The sequence below is a fragment of the Apium graveolens genome, chromosome 2 (assembly GCF_009905375.1).
Source record: "Apium graveolens cultivar Ventura chromosome 2, ASM990537v1, whole genome shotgun sequence".
NCBI classification, from domain to species: Eukaryota; Viridiplantae; Streptophyta; class Magnoliopsida; order Apiales; family Apiaceae; genus Apium; species Apium graveolens.
The window spans coordinates 178138385-178150467 of record NC_133648.1 but is presented as its reverse complement, the minus strand read 5'-3'; positions in this window follow the sequence as shown (position 1 = coordinate 178150467).

The following is a 12083-nucleotide window of genomic DNA, read 5'->3' as shown; positions in this document are numbered from 1 at the left end:
TCAACCCTTAAAAGATCCTGAGTAGTGATAGTTCGGGGTAATTATTATATTAATATTCCGCTTGTGCAGGCATAGTTGGTAATTGTTGTTAATAATGCCCCAAATCTATACCCCGGATTTGGAGGGTGTTATAGTTGGTATCAGAGCTTAGGATTGACCTTGGAAAACAAGAATGTTAGGGTTAAGATAAGATAGGAAAATAAGATAGGATGAGAGTGAGAGTGTTAGGATTGTTTGTTTATGTGATTAGAAGTTATGAGTTATAGGATTGTGATTTGATTGTTTTTGTGTTATTATTTTTATATATATTAGATGGCTTCTTTATCATCATCTACGGAGAGGACCGAGACAGATCCAGTGGATGCACCGGTAGTAGCCCCAGTGTCAGAGCAGGTTTTACCTCCATTGCCACCTGAGCCAGCACCAGAGATACCACTTTTCCCGGAGGTACCAGGTTTTGCAGATTATTTTCCATACGTTGAGCCAGAGATACCAGATATTCCACCATTAGAGTTTCCGATGTTTGATATTCCTGATATGGTTGATCTTCCGCAGTGGGAGAATGTAGAGCCTCAGATTCATATGCCACCAGTCGAGATTCCAGAGATGCCACCGATGGAGCCAGAGGCAGAGCCGCCTGTGTATGCGCCTATGGAGCAGCCTGTCTTATTTCCTGCCCCATTAGCCATTTATGCACCTGTTCCTGGAGTGTATCAGTTTCCTCAGCCAGAGTTTATGGATGAGATCGTGGTAGATGGACCATTACCTTCTCGAGGTTCCAGCACTGATCTTCATGAGCATCATACAGTGACTTACCAGCGCTTTCAGGCAGAGAGGGATGAGAGGATTAGATGGCAGAACCAGTGTAGAGAGATCCTTGGATTGTATGAGACACAGACGGATGGTCCTGTCAGAGCATTACGACCGGATTATATACTGAGAGAGAGACTACATCATATTCACCGGGTTAGTTCGCAACAGCTTACTGATTTGAGACAGCAGGATCTTAGTGCGGAGACAGCATATCGCAGAGCATTGGGACTTACCGAGGCAGTGCTCGAGGCAGTGCAGGAGGAGTTGAGCCACGTACCACCAGGATTTTGAGACCAGCAGATCGATGAGTGTTGTATTATGTATATTTTGTAGATAGAGGCAGCATAGTATTGTATGACTAGTTTGTATGAGTGTAGCTACTGACTCTGACTGATAGTAGTAGCAGTACGACTGTTATATCCTAGGTTTTTGTATCAAGCACTGACACCTGTAGCTGGTGTTCTACCTATATATATATATGAGATAATCTTTTGTACATTTTCTTTATTTTATTTCCAGTCATTTAAGCATTTACATTTATTTCAGTACCATTACATATTTATAAATGTAGTTTTATTCACGATCATGTTGTAAAAAAAAAAAAAAAAAAAAAATTTAAAAACTATTATACTGTTTTATCTATTCAGTTATTTAATAAGTTATTTTATTTCTCGAATCGACTGTTTTAATATATGTTTAATATACTGTTATTAAATAAGATCCATTATTTATTTATCAGAAAAATGGCACCTAAGAGAAAAGCACAGCCCGACTCATCGAATGGAAACACCGAGGGCCAAAACAATAATAAACAGATGGATCAGATGTTTAATCTCATGCAACAGCAGATGTTGATGATGCAACAACAAATGCAGCAGCAGCAACAGCAGTTCCAGCAACAGATGTTACAGCAAGCCGCTCATCCAGGACATCAAATACCACCAGCAGCACCTACGACTACTTTCAAGCAATTTCAGTCGGTGAAGCCACCGGAATTTATGGGTTCCACAGATCCCACAAAAGCAAGAGCTTGGCTGAAAGAGATGGAAAAGGCTTTTTCGTTGGTAAAGGTTGAGGAAGAACAGAAGACGGATTTTGCTAGCTATTTTCTAAAAGGCGAAGCTAATTACTGGTGGGAATCAAAGAAAGCTTTGGAAGAAGGTGTGGTGACCTGGAACAGATTCACTGATCTTTTCTTGGAGAAATATTTTCCTCGTTTTATGAAGAACCAGATGGAGATCAAGTTCCTGGAGCTGAAACAAGACAACTTTTCGGTTGCGGATTATGAAACCAAGTTTACTGAATTGGCAAGGTTTGTTCCAGAGCAGGTAGATACGGACGAGAAGCGGGCCAAGAGATTTCAGCAAGGACTAAAACCATGGATTCGTAGCAGGGTAGCTGTGTTTGAATTGACAACTTATACGGCTGTTGTTCAGAAGGCTATGATTATTGAAGGAGAAAGCGAAGCAGCTCAGAAAGAGAAAGGACCAGGGAATTTTCAGAATCGTTTCAACAAAAGGCCAGGATTTCAAGCTCGGGGAAAAGTACATTTCAAAAGGCCAGAGCAAAACAACCAGAGGATGGGTAATCGACTACCTGCCCCAACTCAGCAAAGGCTTATCCGACCGCCTATACCTGATTGCAGAACGTGTGGTAAAAAGCATACAGGAGTTTGCAACAAGCTAAATGTTACGTGTTTCAAGTGCAAGCAAAGGGGACACTATTCTGGAGAATGTCCAATGGGAAAGGCAGAAGTTACTTGTTTCCAATATGGGAGAAAAGGACATATCGCCAAAGACTGCAGAGGAATTGCAATGGCTGCCAGTATTCCAAGAGTTTTAGCATTACCTCCACCTCCACTACCACAGCAAAATCAGCCCAGAGCAAGGACTTTCAACATGTCAATGAAGGAAGCGGTACAGAGTCCGAATGTGGTTGCAGGTACACTTCCTGTAAATTCCGTAAATGCTTTAGTATTGATTGATTCAGGAGCTACTAGATCTTTTATTTCTGAAGCCTTTATCTCTAAGATAGATTGTGAGATTCAGTGGTTGGATGAAGTGTTAGTTATAAAATTAGCGAATAATGATCAGGTTGCAGTAGATCGAGTATGTCCGAGCTGTGATATTGAGATAGGAAGATGTCATTTTTCAGTTGATTTGATACCTTTTAGGTTAGGGGAGTTTGATATTATTTTAGGAATGGATTGGCTGTCTAGTAATAATGCTCAAATTGACTGTGCGAATAAGAGAGTGAAATTGCAAACTGAAGGAAATGAAACGGTAATATTTAAAGGTGAGAAGCAAAAGCAGAAATTCCTATCAATAATGCAGATGAGAAGATTGCTACGTCAAGGATGTCAAGCTTATTTAGCCTATGTACGAGATGTTGATAAGGGAGATTTAAAGATTGAAGATATTCCTGTAGTTTGTGAATTTCTTGATGTTTTTCCGGACGAATTACCAGGACTTCCACCAGATCGAGAAATCGAGTTTACTATTGACTTGACGCCAGGGACTGAACCAATTTCGAAAACTCCATATCGAATGGCACCTGTTGAAATGAGGGAATTAGCAAAGCAGTTGCAAGAACTTCTTGACAAAGGAATTATAAGGCCAAGTGTATCCCCATGGGGTGCGCCAGTATTGTTCGTGAAAAAGAAGGATGGTAGTATGCGACTGTGTATTGATTATCGTGAGCTGAACAAGTTAACTATCAAGAATAAATATCCTTTACCTCGCATTGATGATTTATTTGATCAACTAAAAGGAGCAGCATGGTTTTCGAAAATCGACTTACGATCAGGCTATCATCAGTTAAAGATCAAGGCCGAAGATATTCCAAAGACAGCGTTTAGAACAAGGTACGGACACTATGAATTTCTTGTAATGGCTTTTGGATTGACGAATGCACCTGCAGCGTTTATGGATTTGATGAATCGAATATTCAAGAAGTATTTGGATAAGTTTATCATTATATTTATTGATGACATTTTGATCTATTCAAAGACGGAAGAAGAGCATGCAGCACAATTAAGAACGACATTGGAAATATTACGGAAGGAACAGCTTTATGCAAAACTTTCCAAATGCGAATTTTGGTTGAAAGAAGTGCAGTTTCTAGGGCACATCATCAGCAGAGAAGGCATTCAAGTGGATCCAGCAAAGATTGAAGCTGTGTTGAATTGGGAAAGACCAAAGACGCCGACAGAGGTTCGAAGTTTTTTAGGTTTGGCAGGATATTATCGAAGATTTGTCAAAGATTTTGCGAAGATAGCTACACCGCTGACCAAGTTAACTCGACAAAGTGAAAAGTTCGAATGGAATAGTAAGTGTGAAGAAAGTTTTCAAGAGTTAAAGAATCGGTTGGTGACGGCACCAGTATTAGTATTGCCAGACGAGCAAGGAAATTTTGTTATCTACAGTGACGCTTCATATCGTGGTTTAGGATGTGTATTGATGCAACATGGTAACGTCATTGCATATGCGTCGAGACAACTTAAACCTCATGAGCAGAAATATCCTACGCATGATCTGGAATTAGCAGCAATTGTATTTGCATTGAAGCTTTGGAGACATTATCTGTACGGTGAAAAATGTGAAATCTACACGGATCATAAAAGTCTGAAGTATATCTTCACGCAAAAGGAACTGAACATGCGACAACGTCGATGGCTGGAATTGATTAAAGATTACGATGTTACAATCAGTTATCATCCAGGAAAAGCAAATGTTGTAGCAGATGCGCTAAGTAGAAAAGAAAGATTGAATCGGTTAACTTCGTGCGAAGAATTGGCTAAGGAATTCGACAAATTGGAAATCGAAATTCGTATTCCCGATGAATCTGCAGAAACTATCTACGCTATGACTTTCCAACCAGAATTGCTGGAAAAGATTCGCCGTTGTCAAGAAGAAGTGATGAGTCAAGACGACTGCTTAACAGGAGAAGAGATTACAACTCAGAAAGATAATGAAGGAATTTTACGTTTTGCGTCAAGAATCTGGATCCCTAACGTGGCAGAATTAAAAGAAGAAATTATGCAAGATGCGCACAATTCGAAGTATTCCATTCATCCAGGAAGCACGAAAATGTATCGCGATTTGAAGGAAAACTTTTGGTGGCCGAATATGAAGAAGGAGATAGCAGAATGGGTGAGTAAATGCTACACATGCCAGCGAGTTAAAGCAGAACACCAACGTCCGAGTGGGTTATTGCAACCATTAGACATTCCAGAATGGAAATGGGAACATCTAGCGATGGATTTTGTGGTAGGACTACCGAAGACTAGGGCAAATCATGATGCGATATGGGTAATCATTGACAGACTTACGAAGTCGGCACATTTTCTACCAATTAATGAAAGATTTTCGCTCGACAAATTAGTGCATATGTATCTCAAAGAAATTGTGATGCGTCATGGAGTACCAGTATCAATTGTATCGGATCGAGATCCTCGTTTCAATTCAAGATTTTGGAGACAATTCCAAGAATGTCTAGGAACGAAGTTGAATATGAGTACAGCTTATCATCCGCAAACTGACGGCCAAAGTGAAAGGACAATTCAAACGATTGAAGACATGCTACGAGTTTGTGCGATCGATTTTGAAGGCAGTTGGGATGAACATTTACCCCTAGTGGAATTTTCTTATAATAATAGCTATCACGCCAGTATTGGAATGCCACCGTATGAAGCATTATATGGGAGGAAATGCAGATCACCCGTGCACTGGGATGAAGTTGGAGAACGCAAGATTTTGGGTCCAGAATTAATTCAGCAGACAAAAGAAAAGATTGATCTTATTCGAAAACGAATCGAGGCAGCACAAAACAGACAAAGCAGATATGCAAACCAAGCCAGGAAGGATATGGACTATCAGGAAGGAGAACACGTATTGCTCAAAATATCGCCATGGAAAGGATTGACCAGATTTGGCAATAAAGGGAAATTGAAGCCACGATACGTTGGACCATTTGAGATTTTGAAGAAAATTGGGAAGGTTGCGTACGAGTTAGCTCTACCACCCCATATGCAGCACATTCACAACGTATTTCATGTATCTATGCTTAAGAGGTATAATCCTGATACAAGGCATGTAATAGAGTATGAACCAGTAGAACTTCAGGCAGATTTGTCATATGTAGAACAGCCAATAAGAATTCTAGATAGGCAAGAGAGGGTATTAAGAAATAAGTCTGTGTCATTAGTGAGAGTTTTATGGAGAAACCCAGTGGTTGAAGAATCAACCTGGGAGCTTGAAAGTGAAATGCTAGAAAAGTATCCTCAGTTATTTGCATAATTAGATTCTGAGGACAGAATCTTGTTAAGGGGGGGAGAATGTAACGACCAAGGAATTACGCTTGTATTATATCATAATAAAGATAAATTGTGTGTATTATTATTATGTGATTAACTGTGTTAAGTCATTGAACCCTAACTGCTATGTGTTATGTGTTGGTTGTTTTGATCCAAACGTGTTTTGGATATTTATTGAGCGTTCTATCGTCAGTTATATATATTATATCAAAACCTGTACAGCTCAAAACTATGTTTTAAAAGCCGTATTTCAAACAAAATCATTGGCCCTATTTTTCCAAAAATGCCCTATACCGTATCGCTATTTTGAACCCCTAGACGTTTTACAAATTGACCTTTTTCGCGAAAAATGACTTTTTCCGGACCCCTTCGGGTACAAAAAACCCCACAAAAAATCACATTTTTATTTTTATAGGATTATGAAATTATCATATATCAATTTTCTTTGTATTTTTGTATTTTTCATAATTTTTGGGAATTTTTAGTATTTATTTTGTATTTATTGGATATTTAAAAATTCAATATTAATACCCAAAAATTATAAAAATTGGGGCCAAATATTTTTATTAGGAGTGTAATTAGACCCTTAATTTTATTTAGGGGTATTATTTTCAGTATTATAAATAGCTGTTTTATTATTAATTAATTAGTTAATTATTATTAAAAATTCAGAAAAATCAAGAATTAGGGTTTGTTGGTGAAGAACAGGGCAGAGAATCAAACCGGATTTTGATCGTGATTTTGTTAACCAAATCAGTCATGTAAGTATCCGTTTTGAAGCTTATTGATTGTAGTTTTCAATTATGTAATCGTTTTTGTTGTTAGTTTAATCGATTTTTAATTCGTATATTCGGGTTTATTGTTCGAATTCGGGTTTTGATTATGGCTGATTGTTTGATTGTTATGATGTGGGGAATGAATAGATCGTTGAGTTTACAGTCGAACGACACCGGTTTCGTAGATTTTGGTTGAGGTTTTCGTGCTCGTCGGAGAACGACGTCGCCGCCGCTGTTCTACGTTTTCCGGCGACGTTCTTGACGGAACGACGAAGATGAAGAAAAGGGAGTGGTCCAGAGATGTTGGGGATTGAAAACCCAGAAGAAATCGACTGGAATCACGATGTTTGGTCGTCGTTTTCGTACTGGAACGATCACCGGCGGCGGAGCCGCGGTGATGTTCTTCGTGACCCGATAACCCGGGTTCGACCCGGTTTCGACCCGGGAAACGACCCGGGTTTGATCCTAAAAACCCTAATCTGAAAACCTGTGTTGTGTTTCTGATTTTTTTTAATATTTATTTTATTTTTCTAAAATCAGAAATTAGTTTTAGTAATTCTAAAAATTAATTAAAAATTAGTTTTATATTCTGAAAAATAGTATTATTAATTTCTAAATTATTTTATTAATTTATAAATTCGAATTTAATTATTTAATTAATTATTTAATTATTTATCTAATTATTTATTAGTTATCTAATTAATTAATAATAATTAGGTAATTAATTAATAATTAGATAATTAATTAATAAATAAGGATTAAAAATAATTAAATAATATGATTAATAATTCGATAATTAGTTATTATTACGAGTAATAATTCGATAATGGGAATTATTATTCGAGCGATAGTTATTCGAATAATATTGTAGTGATTATTTGTATCATATAATTAAGTACCGATAATTAATTGATTAATGAATCGTATGAGTTTCAGTAATAATGTAATAGTTCGATAATTATATGAGAATGGCGAGTAGCTCGTATTTATACGAGTAATTAATCGTTGAGTTAGATTATAATTCGAGCACATAGTAGATATTCGATAAATAGCGTATCTGTTAATAGAATCGATCGATTATTTGTAAATAATTGATCTAATCGAATAAATATCGATACGTTATAAATATTATAATAAATTGTGATTAATCCTAATAATTAGGGATTAATTATTTTAAATTAGTAAATAATTATCTATTAATTATTTATTAGTTATTTATTTATTTATTAAGTGATTAATTATTTCAATAATTAATCACATAATTTTCAATAAATCGTAACTTCTTCATTTTAACTCCAAAAAATTATAAAAAAAAATTATTTTTGACTTTGATTTTTTCTTAAATAATTATGTAAAAATTATTTTAGGATTTAAAAGGTTGTAATAATTATTTTTAATGAATAATAAATTGAATTATCAGTGTTTAATTCATAACAATTCAACCGTTAGTCCGATTTAAGTGAAACGAAGACCCTTAGACTCAGAAAAATGAGACGAATCCAATAAAAATGGTTGTAAGTTATAATTTCTTCTGAAAAAGAGTGGTTTGGTGATAATTGATAGTTCATAGGTCCTAGTAGGGATATAATTGAGCCGAATAAATTCCGAAAAATTATAATAAAATCAGATACGACTAGTAATGCAGGTATAAGCCCGGAATTGATTCTGAAAAAAAAAATAATTATAAATATAGAAATTAATTATGTGCTTTATGTGTTACGTGTTATATGTGATTATGTGCATAAATGTGTTGTGTAAATATATGTATATATATGCGAGTCAGATAGAAACGCATGGGTAGACTGATAAGATTGCGTGATATCAATTCAAGATACACGTATGTAGTAAATTATCTAAACACCTATCTTTCCATGATTTGTTCAGTGTTAGCAAGGCAGAGCAAGCTAGGGTCAGAAGGCAGTAAGTTAAACCAGGTTAAGTACGCGCAAGGCAAGTTTTTCCCCTATTCTAAATTCAGAATAGTGATTTATAATTCCTTTCTATCGTATCAATTCTCTTTGATAATCATTGTTCATATACACTGTTACCCATTTATTATCACTTATTCCATTTCATTTCAATTCTTGATTTACCCAATTTATTGAATTCCTTGTTCATATTTCAATTCCTTTACCCTTGTTACATATATTCTGGTATATCCTGGTGTTGGGATATATCAATAGCATTCCGAATATTCCGGATGCTAAGCCTTGGACTGGATGGTTACTTTACGGGCTGGGTTTTACCCAGACCATTAATTAATAGGCCATAGTTGCCTGAGTACTCCTAATGTTGGTTGGGTCTATGCAGTTGGGTATAGATCCGCACTATATTCTGACTGATCAGCAGGTTATAGTGCATATGTTGGTTCTTGTTCCAGTCTTGTTCATTTGGCACTCGCCAGTGTTGGCAAATTATTATCATATACAGACACAGATGGTTGTTCAAACCAGCAGCTTATTGGTTCATTTATTTCTCTCTCTTTATAATACATATATTGTTGCAGGCTTGTTGAGCAATTTTGGCTCATTTCTTTTATTGTCACTCCTATTGTTTTACAGTTAAGGTAGAGAATAAAACCCATCAGGACCCGCATAGTCAAGAAGCGAGTCAAGCAGCGGGACCCTCTTATACCAAGAGTGTTCCTTCCTATTCCCGAAGAGAGTTTTGAAGTGCCAGATCAGGTGTAACAGGATAAGTAGTAATGTTGGGTTGAATAAAAGTTTTGTGTAGTTGAATAAAAGATTGTGTAGTGAAACTGTAGATAGAATAAAGTTTTGTAATAAAGAGAGTTCTTGAGACAGGTTTTATTTAGTCGGGTTTGTAATAAAGTGTAGTGCATGATTCTTGTTTCCAACCTCAACCCTTAAAAGATCCTGAGTAGTGATAGTTCGGGGTAATTATTATATTAATATTCCGCTTGTGCAGACATAGTTGGTAATTGTTGTTAATAATGCCCCAAATCTATACCCCGGATTTGGAGGGTGTTATATTTTCTTTTAACACACATACAGTAAAGATCCAAACAATCATGTCTGAAGAAGCAAAAACTCCAACCAAGCCCACCAAAACTGAAAAAACTCAAAAGACTCAAACCCACAATCGATATGAGACTATTAGGGTTCCCATACTGAGACCTTCTGAGTATCCCATATGGAAAGTGAAGATGGCTATGTTTTTGGAAGTTACAGATCCAGAATACCTTGACAGAATTAATGAAGGACCACATAAGCCTACCAAGCTCTCTGTTGTAGTTGCTGATCAACCAGAAAAGACCATACCAAAGGAGAAAGGTGAGTACACAGCTGAAGACATCTCATCTATTGCCAATGATGCAAAGGTAAGGCATTTGCTGCATAATGCCATTGATAATGTCATATCAAACAAGGTAATACATTGCAAGACTGCAAAGGAGATATGGGAAGCTCTGGAGACAAGATGCCAGGGAACTTATGCAATCAAGAAGAACAGGAGGACTATACTTACTCAAGAGTATGAGCACTTTGACTCAAAAGCTGATGAGTCATTTACTGACTTATATGACAGGCTTGTCAAACTCTTGAATGATCTGTCACTGGTGGACAAGGAATATGATCTTGAATATTCAAATCTAAAATTCCTTTTAGCCTTTCCTGAAAATTGGGATTTGAAGTCTACTAACATAAGAGACAATTATGACCTTACTGAAACTACTCTTGATGAAATTTATGGTATGCTCAAGACTTATGAACTTGAGATGGATCAAAGGAGCAAGAGGCGTGGAAGAAAGTCAAGGACAGATACTCTTAAGGCTGATTCAGAGTCATCATATTCTGATAATGATGATTCAGAAACTAAAAGCTTATTTGAAATGGATGTTGATGAAGAGATGATAAAATTGTGTGCTCTTATGGTGAAGGGTATCATAAAGATAGCCTACAGGAAATTCAGAAAGGGAAAGAAGTTTTCCAGGAAAGGTGTAAGTTCTGATAAGAAAGGGTTCAGAAAGTCGGAAGGCAAAGGTGCAAAGTCTGACAGAGGAGACAACTCAAATGTCAAATGCTACAATTGTGGTGAAAGAGGCCACATATCTCCTGACTGCAAGAAAGGAAAAAGTGACAAAGGCAAGGCACTTGTCACAAAGAAGAAAAGCTGGACAGACACTTCAGATTCTGAAGATGAGGTGAACTATGCCTTGATGGCAAATACTGATAGCAGCCCTGAAACTGCTGAATTGAAGGTACCTCAAACAACTTATTCTTTTCATACTGATGATATTACTGAGTTGAGATTATATCTTAAAACCATGTTTATTAGTTATAGAGATCAGACTTTAACATGTGAAAGATTAATATATGAAAATTCTGTTTATAAAAAAAGGAATGATTATTTAGAAAAGGAGTTAGTTTTACTTCATCAAACTAAGAAAGAAAAAGATGATGCTTTATATGTTAGAGATGAAGTGTTAAAATTGAATGAATCTCTAAAAGTTGACTTAGAAAAAGAAAGAGAGATTATCAGAACTTGGACTAACTCTGGCAGATCAACTCAAAATTTATTAAGTAGTGGAAACTGGAAAGAGGGCTTAGGTTAGGGAGATGATAAAAGTGAAAAAGGAACTGAACAAATTGAGCCAATTGTTGTTAAATAGACTGTTATGCCAAAGGTAAATCATGTTAAGTTTATAGCTAAAACTGTAAAGTCTGATTCTGAAAAGATGAAAGAGTCTGTGACAGAAGTTAAGGAGAAGTCAACTTCTGACAAATTAGAACAGGATAAACCAGCTCAAGTAAACATAGGCTTAATGACAAAGAAGCAGCTTAAGCATAAGCTGAAAGGGATTAGGAATGTCAACAAGGTATAGGAAGCTAGGAAAAATAGGAATGGAAAGGAAGGTATGAATAAAAGCAATAATTATATGCTTGTTCCTAATGCTCCTAGAAAGAAATGCTAAAACTGTGGAAACACTAACCATCTTGCTTCTTTTTGCAAGAAGAATAAGAATATAAACTCTTTACCTCCTAGATCAGGAGTTAAGACTCATTTTGTTAGATTTAAGCCACAAAATCCTTGTTTTCATTGTGGTAGTTTATGGCATTCCATTTATACTTGTAAGGAATATCATAGTTTGTACTATGATTATTATCAAATACAACCTTCTTTGAAGAAAGTTACTTTAATTCCTTCTAGTGTAAAGTGTG